The sequence below is a fragment of the Phyllostomus hastatus genome, unplaced genomic scaffold (genome assembly GCF_019186645.2).
Source record: "Phyllostomus hastatus isolate PE091 unplaced genomic scaffold, TTU_PhHast_1.1 phas_scaffold_182, whole genome shotgun sequence".
Taxonomy (NCBI): domain Eukaryota; kingdom Metazoa; phylum Chordata; class Mammalia; order Chiroptera; family Phyllostomidae; genus Phyllostomus; species Phyllostomus hastatus.
Genome location: NW_025334013.1, coordinates 1,775,783 through 1,791,126, shown reverse-complemented (window position 1 = coordinate 1,791,126; position 15,344 = coordinate 1,775,783).

The window sequence follows — 15,344 nt, the reverse complement described above, 5'->3', positions numbered from 1 at the left end:
GGGGCCGTTTTTAAGGAGACACCAACAAAACCCGCCTACGAGCAGTAAACATGTGAGCGCACACGCGTGAGATTCCACAGCGGGAGGGGCTGGCGGGGAGCGAGGGAAGGAGAGAGGCCCGCGGGCCCCGCGCAGGGACCGGCCCCACTCCAAGCCGCCACCGCGGACGCCGGCGCCCCAGCCCGGCATCCGCCAGAGCAGGAGTGGCGCGGCTCCAGAAGTCTCTCCTCGCCCGATGCTCCTCTGTGGGGCGTCGCGTATTTTTAGCATAAATCCACTAAATTCACAGAGTTTCTGTAACACACCGCCTGCTTCTCCCTGAGAGGGGAAAAAAAAGCGATTAACAAACAACGTTAAATGCAGAAACGGGAAGGCCTGCCGCTCCCCGAGGCGGCTGGACCTCACTGGGCCAGCGGGCTGACTCGGTCCACCCCGGGGCGGAGGACAAGCCGGCTCCCCCTGTGGCCCGGCCACAGTCGCTTTGGGAAGGGGCCCCGCCGTCCCTTCCCCGAGAACTTGCCCTCGGGCCAGGGCTCCCCCGGAGGACAGACGCACCTGTCCCCGAAGGCTGAGGCCACACACACGGCCTTGGCCGGTGGAGCTGCGGCCACGCCAGGTCTCCAGCGGGCTCTGCCTTCCAAGACGTGGCCCGGCGCAGTCACGGAGCCCGCGGGGCCCGCGTGGGAGCGGCACTGAGTCTGGGACGTCATCTCGAGCGAGCAGGCAGCCCCATTGAGGCGTCTGAGAGTTGGGAGATTAACTCCACAAATGTTTACGGAGAGCTCACTGCGCCCTCGGAGGGGAGAGATGGAGGCGCTGGCAGAGTTCCCGCCGAGGCTCCGACTGCCACGTCCCGCTGGCTCCAGGCCCTCCAGCAGGTGCTCGGGCCGCGGTGCCAAGGCTGCGCCTGCCTGTCCCCACCTGAAGGCCCCGGCGCGCTGGACCCCGGGGCCGCTGGTTCAAACCCCGCACCACGATTTTTCAGCGTTGAAAAGTCACTCCGTCCCTGTGTTGGTTTCCCGGGGCTGTCGTGCCAACACGCCACAACCAGGCAACTGACATGCATGAATCTCCGTGCTGGAGGCTAGAAGTCCAAGGTCAAGGCCTCAGCGGGGTGCCTCCTGCGGAGGCCGAGGGCCTCTCTGCTCCGGGCCCTCCTCCTCGGTTGTAGGGACTTTTCCCTGAGTGAGTGTCTCGTGCCCGCCTTTCCCCCTTGTCCTCGGGCCCCCCCTCATGACCTCTGTGAAGACCTCTCTCCAGTAGGCCCCGTCCCGGGGTCTGGGGCTGGTCCCTGGACCCCCAGCACCCTGGCCGCGCTGGCCTCTCGCACCTTCCCCCACTCCCCGGGCAGACCTGAGGACCTCCTGGGCTGGGGCCCCGGGGCGACGCCCGAGAGTGCTGAGGGCTGTGCTCACGGGAGCCGCCAGGGTCCTCTGCAAGGACGGGAGGCGGCAGGGACAGGGACAGGCGTCTGCAGCGCCCTCAGGAAGCCACAGCTCTCAGGCGGGCGGGAGGGCCCGCAAGCAGCGCAGGGCCCTCGGGGCGCGTCCCCTGAGAAGGGCCGAGTTCCCCCGGAGGGCGGCAACCAAGGCGGGCGTCGAGGTGCCCGGCGCAGCCACCCCTCCCGACGGTCACGCCGCCCGCCTGGCCACCGCGAGTCGCGCTCACCAAGGCCGGCTCCTCGGCGGTAACAGAAAAACATAAAACGGCGGCCCCTGGGTGGGAGGGTTTTTGGCATTTCATCCGAATTCCGTAATGAATAATTTATAGCAGGGCTTTATTGGAGCCCAGCGCCCCACAATAAATGTTCCGTGAGAACATACACAAATATTTCAACATCAATTTCTCTCTGGTGGATTCGGCTCACAGCCCAAACCAGATCTGAGTTGCCACATTGGTTATTTACAAAAAAAAAAAAAATCATAATCTCACTTTTATTTGCATGTTTGCAGGCCTTCACGGGGCGATGCATTTGAGAGGCCCGGCGGCGGCGGGTGCAGCTGCTCCTGTCGGAGCCGGGGGCGGGGAGAGGGGCGGGAGGGGCCGGGGTTGGGGGCGGGAAGCAAGGAGAGGCCGCAGCGCTCCGCACCTGCTCACCCGCGAGCCGCGATGAGGAGAGAGTCGGGGAGAAGGGCCCCCTGGCCCCTGGGGCACAGACGCAGTATGAGGCCAGGCGTCCCGGGCGGTCCCCGAGCGAGTTGGGTGCAGGCCCGAGAGTGCAGGGCGTCCCAGTTACGCAGCGTGGTCGGGGCGGGGGGCAGTCCGGAGTGTGGGCACAGAGGCAGAAAGGCCGGTCCAGAGGGCGCTGCACATCCTGTGTCATCGGAAAAATGTAAATTGCAGCGACAACCAGGCACCACGGCACAGCGGTCAGAATGGCCGAAATCCGGAAACTCGACAACACCAAGTGCTGGCGGGGACGTGGGGCGACGGGAGGCTCCCCCACTCGGGGGGGGGGGGCAATGCAGTCCGGTGCCGCTGCTGCGGGAGCCAGTCTGGCGGATTCTCAGGAAACTGAACCTCCTCTCACCGTAGGACCCAGCCGTCACGCTCCTGGACTCTTACCAAGAGGACTTGAAGACCTAGACCCACACGGAAGCCGGCCTGCACACGGGTGTCTGTGGCAGCCTTACCCGTAATCGCCCAGCCCCGGGAGCAGCCAGGACCCCCTCGGTAGGCGAGCGGATGAACAAACTACCGTACACCCGGACAATCAGAGAGCATTTAGAGCTAAAAATAATAATACACAGTCAGGCTACAGGAAAACACGGGGGAAACTTGGAGGTGATTGCTCTGTGACAGGGGCCAGTCCGACAAGACCGCGTGTGTGTGATTCACACCACGTGACAGTCGGGGAGGCCAGCACCGTGGGGGCGGTGGGACGCTCGGGGTGGCCACGGGCTGGGGGTGGGGGGGGTGAACGGGCAGAGCCCCGGGGCGCTCCGGGCGGTGACACTGCTCCGCACGACGTCCCAGTGAGGGCTGCACGCCATGACATGCGTGTGCGAACCCGGAGAGAGCACAATGCCAAGAGCAAACCCCAAGGTAAACGATGGACTCCGGGCGCCAGTGAGGAGTCGACGTAGCTTCTCCCTCGGTTTAGAAAGGAGCACCGTCCTGACCAATGATTTCGATCGTGGGGGTGGCCCCACACGGGGGGGTCACAGCGTGCGTGAGAACTCTGCACCCGCCGGTCAACCGTGCTCCCTGACCTGCTCTGGAAAGCAAAGTCCTTTCAGACAGAAGGGAAGGTTGTTGGCACGGTGCCCCGGTAACCTAACCGTGCTCTGGCTGCGCTCGCACAGCCGGAGGCAGGGGAATACAGAAGGGATCGGGTGGAACTTGCAGACCTGAAAACCGCCGCGCCTGAGACGGAGAATACACGGACTGGCGTCGGCAGCAGGTGAGACGTCTCAGGAGGAAAGAGCAACGAACTTAGAGACACGGCGATGGGAAGCATGGGAAACAAGGCAGAAAGGGACAGAGTCGTTTCCAAACGCTGAGAGGATCCGTGAGCGGGGGATACAGTGTCCGGCGGCCTAACACACGGGACGCCGGGGCCCGGCGGAGGGGAGGGGGACGGGGACCCACTCGGAGGGAAGGCTGTGGAAAACTCCCAGATTTGGTAAAAAGGGCAACCCCGCCGACTCCAGAAGCTCGAGGGACTTCCAGCACGAGACACGTGACCACGAGTCACCGTCAGCGCTGGAGAGAGACTCGCACAACCCCCCCTCCCCCCCAGGACAGGGCGGGCGACGCCCAGAGACGCGGGTGGCCGCGGGGTTCCGCCGCAGACACGGGAGCGGGAGGGCAGTGGGCCCGCATCTTTACGCTGCTGGAGGGGAAACCCTGGAATTCTATGCGGTGACACTGTCTTTGGAACATGGAGGCAAGAACTCCAAGTTCAGATAAAATTGAAAAGGCGCCCCTCCCCCGGTCTTCCCCCCCACCCCCGCCCCCGGGAACCCAAATGCCACCTCTGGGCCCCTGCGTGGGCCGTCCTGTGAGGGTTTTGGAAAGTACACAGGAGCAGGCAGATTGAAAAACAAATCACAGATCTTTTCCAAGTGCCGCCACATGGGCAGTGAGTTCGGCCGTTCCCTCCGGCGTCACTGGCCGCCGGCAGCACGCAGCTCCAGGCCCAAGGGCCGGCATTGGCACCGGCAGAGGCAGCTCTGGGGGCCTTCTGGGTCTGGCCGGAGGGGCAGGAGCAGGGCCCCCCCGCCCCCAGAGCTGAGAGAAAGGGTGAACACCCCCCCTTCTCTCACCTTCCCCTTTCCTCACGCAGGGCCCCCACGTCACCCTCTGGGGCAGGACACAACAGAACCCACAAATGCCAGCTCCGAGGGAGGGACCCTGCGCCTCCCAGGTGTGGGTCTGCACTCCCCTGAGGGCGGGGAACCCCTCCCCTTCCTCCTCTGTCTTTCTCCACTAGCCAGCGCCAGGGTGGGGGTGTGGTCACTCAGGGGGGGGGTGGTCACTCTGCATGGGGGTGTGGTCACTCCGGGTGGGGGTGTGGTCACTCTGGGTGGGGGTGTGGTCACTCAGGGGGGGTGTGGTCACTCTGCATGGGGGTGTGGTCACTCCGGGTGGGGGTGTGGTCACTCCCGGTGGGGATGTGGTCACTCTGGATAGGGGTGTGGTCACTCCCGGTGGGGATGTGGTCACTCTGGATAGGGGTGTGGTCACTCCGGGTGGGGGTGTGGTCCCAGCGCCCCTGTCGGAGCAGAGCCCCCAGAGCCCTGGGTTTTGACCGAAGGACCAAAAAGGACCCGAGATTCTGCGGAAGGCCGCCGAGAGGCTTTGGAAAACAGCCCACGAACCTGCCCATGAACTTGCGGGCTCGCCTTCCCACCTGCTCCTGGCTCGAGCCTGACCCCAGACAGTCCGCCGAAGACCTCCAGAACTGCGGGCTCCCAGCCGGCCCCTTCTCGGCCCTCCCCCACCCACCACCCTTCCTTCCCTGTCTCCAGGCAGCTCCGGGGGAGAAGCCTGTATCACCCAGGGGAGCCCCCATTCGGTCCCGTGGAATGTCCACGGGACCCACGGGGCCCTCCCCTTCCTCTTTCCGTGGCCGCATCCCCGACAGAATCCGTCCTCTGAGGCGTCACCCCTTCACAAGCCCCTAAGTCAGCTGCCACCGCGTCACGGCCGTGCCCCAGCAGAAGACCACAGGCCCCGGCTGGCGGAACAGGACGCTGCGAGTCACGGCAGCGACGAGGTGGCTGCCACAGCGGCACGGACCCGGGCTCCCCGGCCGGCCTCCCACCGACCACACAGCTCGGGGAGTGGGGTGCAGCGCCCAGGGGAACCCCAACCTTATGGGGCCTGGAGCTCACACAGGGTGGCTGGCTCGTCTGCCCATGCCGCCCTCCCAGGAGACCTCCTCGTCTTCCCTCGGCACCGAAATAAAACCCTGTCCTGGCGTCACAGGGCCGCCGCCCAGTCCCTGCCGTGGGGGCGGGCAGGTCTCCGAGAAGGCACACAGTGGCGGCGGCTCTGCCAGCGGAGCTCGCAGGGACTGCATGGACCCTGAGGAGCTCGATGACAGTCGTCCCCCGGAGGGACTGGTTTCCAGCTTGTGGGTGAGCCGGGAAGCGCAGGGGCAGGTCACTCGTTCCTGGGGGGGCTCCCCCAGAAGCAGAGCAGGGATGACACGGTGGACAGGTGGGCGTGGCTGGGGACCTCGGACTTGCGGACCCACCCCCTGGGCATGGGCAGGGCTCTCAGACCACGGCACCTGCTGGTCACCTCTCCCGCAGGGAAGGAACGGGGCCCCCACGTAACCTCACCCTGGGGACAGGAATGGTGACCTGGGCACCCTGGTGCCCACAGCGCCGCACTGCCCTGGGCCACTCGGCAGGGGACTCGGGAGCCACGGGACCCTCTGGACCCCCCGGCTAACGAGCCACCTCTGCCTGCTCAGGCGAGACATGTCCTTGGCATTCCCCACTGTCACCTGCAACGGCACCACCTGCAGAGCTGGGCCTCCCTCAGTCAGATCCCAGCTCTGCCGCCTGCCAGCCGGGCGCCGGTGGGCGCGTTCTCAGCCACCTGTGTGCGTCACGTGGGGACCACGGCGGGGCCAGGGTGTCTGAGCACTGGGCGAGCCCCCAAAGGTGCAGCTCAAACACCACCCACTGTCCCCGCACCCCACTGCCACCAATGACAGCTTCCCTCCGCCCTCCTCCCCTCCCGGCTGGGACACACGTGGCTTTCAGTCTCCTGGGGCGGCTGCAACGAACCGGCGGAGACGGGCGGCTTAGACAGCAGGTGCGGACCCCCCCTGGGCCCCGGAGGCTGGAGTCCGAGGCCCAGAGGGGGCCCTTCCGAGGCCAGCAGCAGAAGCTGCCCCGGGCCTCCCCTCGGCTCACGGGTGGCTGTCTTCCAGGTCACGGGCGTCCTCCCCAGATGAGTGAGAGCGTGACAAGTTTCCCCTAGAAGGACAGCAGTGCTAGCAAACAAGAGCCACCCCAGTGGCCTCCCTTAACCTTGACCCCTTTTCAAAGGCCCCGTCTCCCCACTGGGTCACTTCCTGAGATGCTGGGGGCTAGACCTTCAGCCCAAGAATCAGGGTGCGGGGGCGGGGGGCCGGAATCTACCCTGCGCCCCACCCCCTCGGCTCCTGCCCAGGGCCTCGTGAGGAGGGGGCTTCCTGTCACCACGCGGCAGCCATGGGGCTGCTGGTGTCTCGCGCCCCTTCCGAGTCTGTCTCTCGCTCCGCCATCCGGGGAAGACATGTGCTCCGTGAGGCTCCTTTGGCAGATGGCTCTCTGCACCTGCGCGCTGAGGGGAGCACGCCAAGAGGCGAAGGGGCGTGGAGAGCCACGGGCGCCTGGCAGCCCCGTCCAAGCGCCTCCGCAGCAGCCAGCAGACCCAGACGGTTACAAATGGGGCTCCAGCGGCTCCGGCTGCCGGCACGGCGCGCCCCGCGGGGCTCCACCAGCCCCCGCACATCTGCCGGGAGGAGCCGCTGGGGCTCAGTTCCAGGCTGGCCGGGTCCTAACTCCCCTCGCCAAGAGACGCAGAACCACCTGCAGGGCCGCCCCACCACCACCCTCTCTGCTCCCTGCTTCCCTGCGCTTGCTGGGAGCCCCTCACCCCACCCTGCAGCCCGAGGGCCACCTGGGAACCGAGCAAGTGGGTCACTGGTGAGGATGGACGTGGGGGTCCCCGGACCCGCACACCCACTGAGAGCACCCAGGGACACCCAGACTGTGCTGTGGGTGGGAACTTACTTAACAAAAGGCAGCGTGGAATGTTTAGCCACTTACAGGAGCTCCAGCCATTTCGGTTCGCTGGAAACAGCGTCACGTCCGTTTTTAATGAGCCATCACTGAAGGGGCCCGCCTGTCACCCTCAGGTGCTGAGGGCAGAAGCTTCAGTGCCCCACGCCGTTTCCATCCCCTCAACAAACAGCGCCGAATAACGCACCCTGTTTGCGGAAGGCGCACCCCAGCAGGTCCCCAGAACCTGGGAACGCGTCACCGTGTCTGTCGAAGGGACTCTGCTGGTGTCATTAAGGACCCTGGGGTGGGGGACCCCCCTGGGTTATCTGGGTGGACCCAACGCCATCACAGGGTCCTTACAAGGGGGACAGGGGGTCCCAGCCACACGGCTGGCTTTGCGGGCAGGGGAAGGGGCCGCAAGCCAAGGACTGCCAGTGCCTCCAGGGGCTGGAAAAGGCAAAGAAGCGGATCCTTCCCTCTGAGGAATCAGAGACCCCATGTGCCCCGTGTGGCCCCCTGATGTCAGAGGACAAGCGTCTGTTTTTGAAGGTGACCTCACGCAGTCGCAATGGGAACCTGTGCAAACACCTTCTCTGCACTAGCGCCCCCCAGCCAGCTGGTCGGCACAGGCCCCGGGGTCCCCAGGCCGCTACCCACTGCCTCCCGGCCCCGTGACCCTGGGCGGGTGCCTGAGTCCTCTGTACAACGAGGACAACAGTGGACCCTGGGACCCTGGGACAGCCGGTACCGACCATGGGTGGGTGTGTGTCCCGGTCCCTGGACCCCTCGCGGGGAGGTGGGGGCGCAGGAAGAGCCGGTCCACTGAGCTCAGGGAGGGCTTCCCGGAGGAGAGGGAGTGGGGCCCGGCCTGAACTAAGCAACTTCCAGGTGCCCGCCCCCTGTTACAGACTGGTCCACCTGGTGACGGATCGGAAAGGCGTCTGTCAGCTAGACGGAGGCAGGCGGGCCCACAGCTGGCTGCGAACTCGCTGTGGTCCCCAAGTCCGGGAGAGGCTCAGCCCCCCCCCCAGGGCAAGGGCTCGGGAGGGAGGCAGGCAGGCCCAATGGGGAGGCTGCCCCTGCGGGGCCCGGAGGCCCGGGAGGCCTGGGCGCCTGGGGGACAGAGGCCTGGAGGCCGGCCAAGACGACTGCCCTGGGCCGAGCCCCGGGCCGGGCGGGGGGCACAAAGGGCATGCGCCCCGTGTGGGGCGAGGACTGGCCCTGGGGCTGGACTCGGGGGTCCTGCGGACCCCGCACACGGAGGCTGCTGCGAGGGGTGTGCCGAGGAGACCGGACAGAACCGTACGGACGGAGGGGACCCGCGCCAGCCCAGGGCTCTCTCTGAAGGGGACCCCGCTCCGCCCACCAGTGGGGACTGCCACCCTCCCTGTGGCCCCCTGCGCTTTCCCAGGTGCTGACAGCCAGTGGGGGTGGGGGGGCGCTGCCTGTCGTCCTCGGCACCCACAGTGACGGGCACTGCTGGGCACAGAGGCGCTTTGGGGAATCGCTGGAGAGTTGATGGGGGCTGCTGGTTGCCCTGGCGGGAGGGGTAAGGGTGGGAGGCAGGCCCTGGGGAAGGCAGAGGAGGTGGCCGGCCCTCCTGGGCTGGGCAGCAGGCTGCTCTGCTGCCCCTCGCAGCTGCCCCGGGGGCAGCTCCCCAGCGCAGCCCCCGCCCCTGCAGCTGTGGGGGCCGCCTCCACCAAGGCCCGTCCGGAAGCCCATTCCCCACTCGGCAGTAGCAGTCAGAGTCTGTGATGACTTCGAACTTCTCTCCACCCTCCCGGTTCTGCGAGTCTTACGTAACCCGTCGTCGGTCGCCAGGGAAACCCTGCTCAGTGAGCAGGACTGTCCCCAGATGACCCGGCCGGACCGGACTGCAGACCTCCCGGAACAGGGCCCGCCCCCTCTCCCCGCCACAAGCGGCTCCCACCCGGCTCCCTGCGGCCCCCGCCCAGGCCGCCGCGGGCTGCAGCCCCGACCGGGGAACCCACGTGCTGGGCCGCTGGCACTTCCAGACACCGCCGGCACCGAACAATCAACGAGGCCGATGGTCTCGGGTGCCCTCTAAACGGCTGGGTGTCCAGGGAAGCACTGTCTGCCCCCCACTCCCCACCCTGGGACACAGCCCAGCCCTGGATGCCTTCACATGGTGTCTCTGGACCTGGTCTGTCCCTCCCGCCTGTAGCCAAGCCTGAGTGGTGTCCGCGGGTCGGGCCCAAAGCCTGACAGGTCACTGGGGGAATGAGGACCCCGTGGGACCCCGGCCTGGCGCTGAGGCTCTGGCCGTCTCCCGGAGTGCGACCCCACAAGACCCAGATGGGGCAGCGGCCCCGGGCATGGGAGGCAGGGGCTGAGCTCCGGCTGACTGCAGGCGGCGCGGGGGTCCCGTGGCCTTGGGCGTGTTGCTGACGCCGGGTGCCCCACTGTCCTTGGCTGCAAACTGGGACAACAGCCAGCGGGCCGTTGTGAGTGAGCACTGGGCCCACGCCAGACGCCGTTCTAGAGGCCCCCAGGGCTGTGCCCCCCCCTTCCCCCTCACCCCGCCCTGGCAGGTGCGTGCTCAGACCGATCAGGAAACTGAGGCAAGGAGGGGCGGAGTGACGGGGCCAGAGGCCGAGGCCGAGCCGGCGCTGCAGCCGCACCGTCTGCCGTCACTTCCTGGGCTGGAGCTACTTCGGGGGCTTCTCCCCCCCGGCCCCCACCAGAGCCGTAACCCCACCCCCCACTCTCAGGGGAGGACGCCGGGGCGCAAGGGGGTGCACACAGCTGTTCCGTGGCAGAGCCGAGCCCGTGACCCAGGTCTGTCCGAATCTGCCCAGCACGCACACGGACTCCGTCCCACCCCGGCGGACCCCCGGGAGGGAGCGAGGAACGCCCCTGACGACCTGCCTTCTGGCCGAGCGTCTCTTGACTTTAGAGTTCTGCACGGGACCCTTGCAGACGCGTGCAGAGATGGCGTTGCGTCCAGCTTCTCGCCAACGTGTAGAAAGGCGAACACGAGTGCCAGGAGTCGAGGGTGCCCACCGCCACCGGGTGCCGACGTCTCTCTCAGAGGTCCCTGGGCTGGGGTCCGGCGGCAGCAGCTGTCCCAGGGGCCCCAGAACCACGAGCCGCCAGGGCCCCCGGCAGGTGGAGACGGCGGCCAGAGGGCCCCGCCCGCACCAGCTCGCTGGACCCCGGACACCCCCACGAGGAGGGAGCGCTTTGACCGGCACATCACCGTGAGGACCCGGAGGCCTGGGCGTGTCCCCGGCCACACAGCTGGTCGGTGGCCCAGCCCGGCCCGGCCCGGCCCGGCCCTCAGCTCGCAGGCTCCAGGGCCCGCGGCCTGTCCTTCTTCCTCTCTGCCCCCCAGGTGGGGCTGGCCGCCAGGTGAGAGCGCTGCCGGTGGGGGCCTTCCCACGGGGGCAGGGGGGCCCACGGGCCTGCCCCCAGCCACCCGTGACCCCGGCCCGGTCCGCTTCTCTGCCCACTGACTCAGCTCTCGCCTGGTCCGGACTTGGGGGGGGGCAAGGGCGGCCGTGTTGGGGCCCCCTCAGAGACAGGGGCGGCAGACGGTTTCAAAAAGAGCGTTTTCAGGGCCACCACGCTCTCCTCCGCTCTGGCCTCCCAGCTCGCCCCAGTCCACGAGGGGCGCTCTGCAGCGCCCCCTGGCTGCCGCTTCCCAGATGGCCACCCTTCCCTCCCGCCTCCGTCTCAGGAAGCTGGGGTGTCTGCCTGGGTATGCGTCCGCTCTCTCAAGAAGCAGAACCAAACGGTGCGGGTGCACGGGAAGGGGTTCATTCAGTCCGAGGAGTCGGCTCCGGCAAACCTGGGCCCCCCAGCCCCACCCTCTGCCCCGGCTGCATGCCCAGACCATTTCCTGCTGACACCCCACACTGCAGGGCCTCCCCAGGCTCTGCCCCCCACCCCCACGCCGCTACCCCCCTGGTCTCTGCCCGCTCTGAGTGGCCTCAGGTGCCGAGGAAGAGCTTGGCTGCGTCTGCGCCGTGTAGCCCCCCACCAGCCCCTGACCTTCACGGGGCAGGCATGTGAGCAAGGGGGGTCCACCGCCGGCCCCCCGACCTTGCGCACCTGAACATCGGGACACCACGGGTGCCCGGTAAGTGCTCGTTGGATGAGCGGGCGATCGATACTCCCAAGTCGTTTTCTTATCTGCGCCTGTCCAGCCCGGCCCCAGACAATGCCTCCTGGCTGCTGGCCACCCCCCTCCCGTCCCGCCCAGTGCTGACCCACCGCGATGCCAGCCCTGCCCTCCCGTCCCGCCCACGCTGCAGACTCCCGCGCCGCAGGAGCCGGGCCCAGGCGGCCCGAGCAGCCTCAGGGGAGGCGTCAGCGTGGGGTCCCCGGGCACTGCCACACACTGTCCACAGGATTGCAGCGAGAAGTGTCTGTCACTCACCGGCCTCCATCCACACCGGCTGGGTGGTCTGTCTGTCCCCGGGGGCCCAACGGCTCCCCTGGGCCTTGGAGCTCGGAGGCGAGAGGTCAGCCTCGGGTGAGCACAGGCGGGGCAGGATGCAGGCCGTTTCAAACCTCAGAGAGTCAGGGTGACCGCTTCCTGCACAGCCTCCCTGCTCCTCAGCCCCCTGCAGCCTCCTGGCCACTTTCCACGGACAAGGGCCCACGGGCGGCCCCTGGAGGCCCGGGCACAGTCCGATGGCAGAGGCATGAACAGTCTGTGCCCGAGACTCTGGTCACGGGAGACGCCCCCCGGCTGGGACTCAGGGCGGGCTCAGGGAGGACGGTCGGAGGTCGGAGTGGAGATGCACCCTCGGGGGTCTGTGAAGAGCAGCGTTACGATACGGGTGGAGGCCGGAGAGGAGCCCCGCGTCCGCCTCTGAGGCCGAGTGGCTCAGCCTCTCTGCCCAGCGCCCCTCTCCAGCCCGCGGGCGACCGGCCGCAGAGAGCTGGGGGAGAATCGGGAGGACTCCAGAGGAGCCGTCGGCACCGCACCGGGCGCATCACGAGCCCTGAGTGTGGCCCCGCTGCGAGCAGCACCCGCCCCCAGCATGGCCGTAGACGGGACACCTGCCCCAGGCTCCCACTTCGGGGTCTCCCACTCAGCACAGGGGGGAGCTCTGGCCCGGCCTGGGGCGACCAGGCTGCAGACGGCGGCCGGGCTGGGAGAACCTCGGCACCCGCGGACCCCGGCAGGGCAAGGCGCCCCTCCAAGCCCCAGCTCCACACCTGTGCCTGCTCGGGGAGGGGTCCCGGGGCTCAGGGCGGCAGCTGCTCTCCGGGCGCGGGGCGCGTGCTCACATCTGTTTTGGCATCGGCCCCGGGGAGGCAGGTCTCCGAGCCCTGGCTTCGCTTTGGTCCTGCTCGACTTCCGGGCTGCAGTCCCCCCTCGGGGCCCCACGGCACGGCAGCGCCCCAGCCGGCTCAGTGCCGGAGGACGTGGGTGCCGGCCGCGGGTCTCAGCTCCAGCCCACGGACACCAGTGGTGCCCAGTGCCACGGTGCCCGCCGGCCACTCTGACGGAAGGTCTCCATGTTCCCCCACCCCCGACGTGCCTGCTCTGCCCCGGGTGGCAGTGGGCTCCGGATAATGGGCACACGAGGGGGGTGCCTGCACCTCTCGAGGCAGAGCCTTTGCGGAGACTGTCCCTGTGAGGTCGCCGCTGGCCTCTCCAGGGAGCCCTCAGCCCCTCCCTGTCCCCAGGCCCGTCAGCACAGAGACACATCTGGGCTGGGATCCTCCCACTGGGCCCCGGCTCTGCTGCCCCAGGGGAAGCGGAGGGAGGAGTGGGGTTCGAGAGGAAAGGAGAGAAAGGAAAAGCTGGGGAGAGGAAGACCACCGTCCTCCGCAGGCGGACGGACGGACACACGGACACGCCCAGGGTGAGCCAGCCCGGGCGGGGGCTTCCAGCCCGGTCAGAGGCTGCCTCACCCTGGGCCCCTGCTTCCCCTCTGCGAGGGAGTGAGTGAGTGAGGGGTTCGGACATGCAGACCCCTGTGCCCCCCCAGTACGGTTCCCTGGGGACCCCATGGACAAACAGGTGTGTTCTAGAAGAAGCCCCTGGGAGTGTGGGGTGGGGAGCGGGAGAGAAAGTCAGGGGACCCCCAACCAGGTCCCAAGTCCTCGCTGGGCCTCCTGGGTCCCAGCAGGCGGAGGCCCCGTGGACGCGGGAGCCCAGCTCGCTGACCCCCCTGCCCCCGCTGTGGGGCGGCCTGCACCGGCGAGCGCTGCTGAAAGAACTCGGGGAGGGGACAGCGCACAGGGCGGTGTGGGGGCAGGAGGAGGCCAGCAGCGGAGGCCGGGGGGCCCCGGGCCAGAGGCGAGCCTCTGGGCGGCACAAACACAGCCCCCCCTTCACCAGAAAGCCGGACACAGGGCCCGTGGGGCTCCCACGGACCCTGGCAGGTTCCTCTCCAACACCCTGGGGTCCCCTCCGGGCCCTCACCAAGGCGTCGAGGACCAGGAAGCTGAAGGTCCACACTTTCTAAAGAAATGGCGGCTGCTCCCACTGACCCTGGCCCAGCGGGGGGTCCCCGGGGCATCTGTCAAGGAGCCACTGTCTCGGCCCCCTGCTGTGCTCCCACCTGCCCGAGAGCAGGGCGAACCTGCGCTGCTGGCCTTGGGGACGGCTGCCATTTCCTGTCTCATCCTGCCCCCTGGTGTCAGGGGCCTGGAACAGCAGGCTCTTCGGGGTGAGGAGGCCAAAGGACCGGTTTTCGGGTGGGTCACCCACAGGCAGCCCCTGCCCAGCACCCAACCCCCACTCCAGGAGGATGGGGGGCCGCTCCCTTGCAGAGACCCCCATAGTGGTGAAAGGAGGGGGCGTCTAGGTCCAGATGCTGATGCTACCCGCTCCCCGGACAAGCTGAGGTCCTCCCGTGCCCCGGTGTTCCCAGGTGTACCCGGGGCAGCAAGAGGACGGTCTCGCAGGCTGGCGTGGAGATCTGATGAGCCGGCTCACCCGAGAGGCTGGGGTCAGGGCTGGGGAGGGCTCCGAAGGAGAGGGGACACCCCGACCTGCACCCCAGGCCTCGGGACCCGCCCTGCCGCTACGAGTCCGAGGCCCCTGCGCCGTGCACCCGGGCAGCGAGGGTTAAACAGCAGCAGCTGGAGGAGGCCCCCGGAGCTGAAAATAGCACCATCAGGACGGAGCACTCTGCCCGACTCAGGGGAGGCCGTGCCAGGAACCGTCAGAACGTTACTGACCCTGAAATACCTGAGCCCCAGCTGGTGCGGTTCAGGGGACTGAGCACCGGCCTGCGAACCAAAGGGTCACCGGTTCGATTCCCAGTCAGGGCACAGGCCTGGGTCACCGGCCCGGTCCCCAGTAGGGGGCGCCCAAGAGGCAACCACACACTGGTGTTTCTCTCCCTCTCTTTCTCCCTCCCTTCCCCTCTCTAAAAATAAATAAGTAACATCTTTAAAAAACAACATCAGAGAAACACCTTAACACTCCAGGCAGTGCACAAGCATGAAGAATGACAACACTTCTTGGGGGACACGGATCACTCATGTCCCCCCCGCACCCGACAGATAAGGCTGGGCTCGGTCTGGACCAGTGGCCAGGTCCTTCTGAGTGTGGCCCGAGAGAGGAGCTGCGCTGGGGACCCTGTGGTCCTGGGGAGGGACCGGGCAGAGCTCCGCCGCCCGGGCGCCCGTGTCTGCCGTCCTGGGGAGACAGCGGGGTGGGTGGATGAGCCAGGCTCTACCGCGGCCCCCCCTCCCCCCCACCTCCGGCCCCGCCCCCCAGCGGCGCGAATACTGAAACATCGGTATCCGCAGGGCTCCCCGCTGGAAGATCGCATCCTCACAGCGACGGAACGAAAAGAACGTTACCAAATTAAAAAATTATTCAAAAGAGCATTTCTCTCTCGCTGAGAAAAAGGCAGGCAGGGTGCCTACTTTTCTCCAGAAAGGAAAAATGTTCTACAGAACCTCTGCTGTGTACACACGACAGACGGTGGCTGTGCGGAGCTCAGCGGCTGTCGGGAACCGGAGAGACAGGGACGTGCGGGGCAGTCTGGGGGAGGGGGTCCCGGACCCGCCGGACAACCCCTCCTCCCCCCTCTGTGTGCAGGGAGGGGGGCGCACAAACTTTCCTCTGGCCTTCGTCCCCTCGAAGATGTCCTGCCTGGTCGGTGGCTCTGGTGTCCA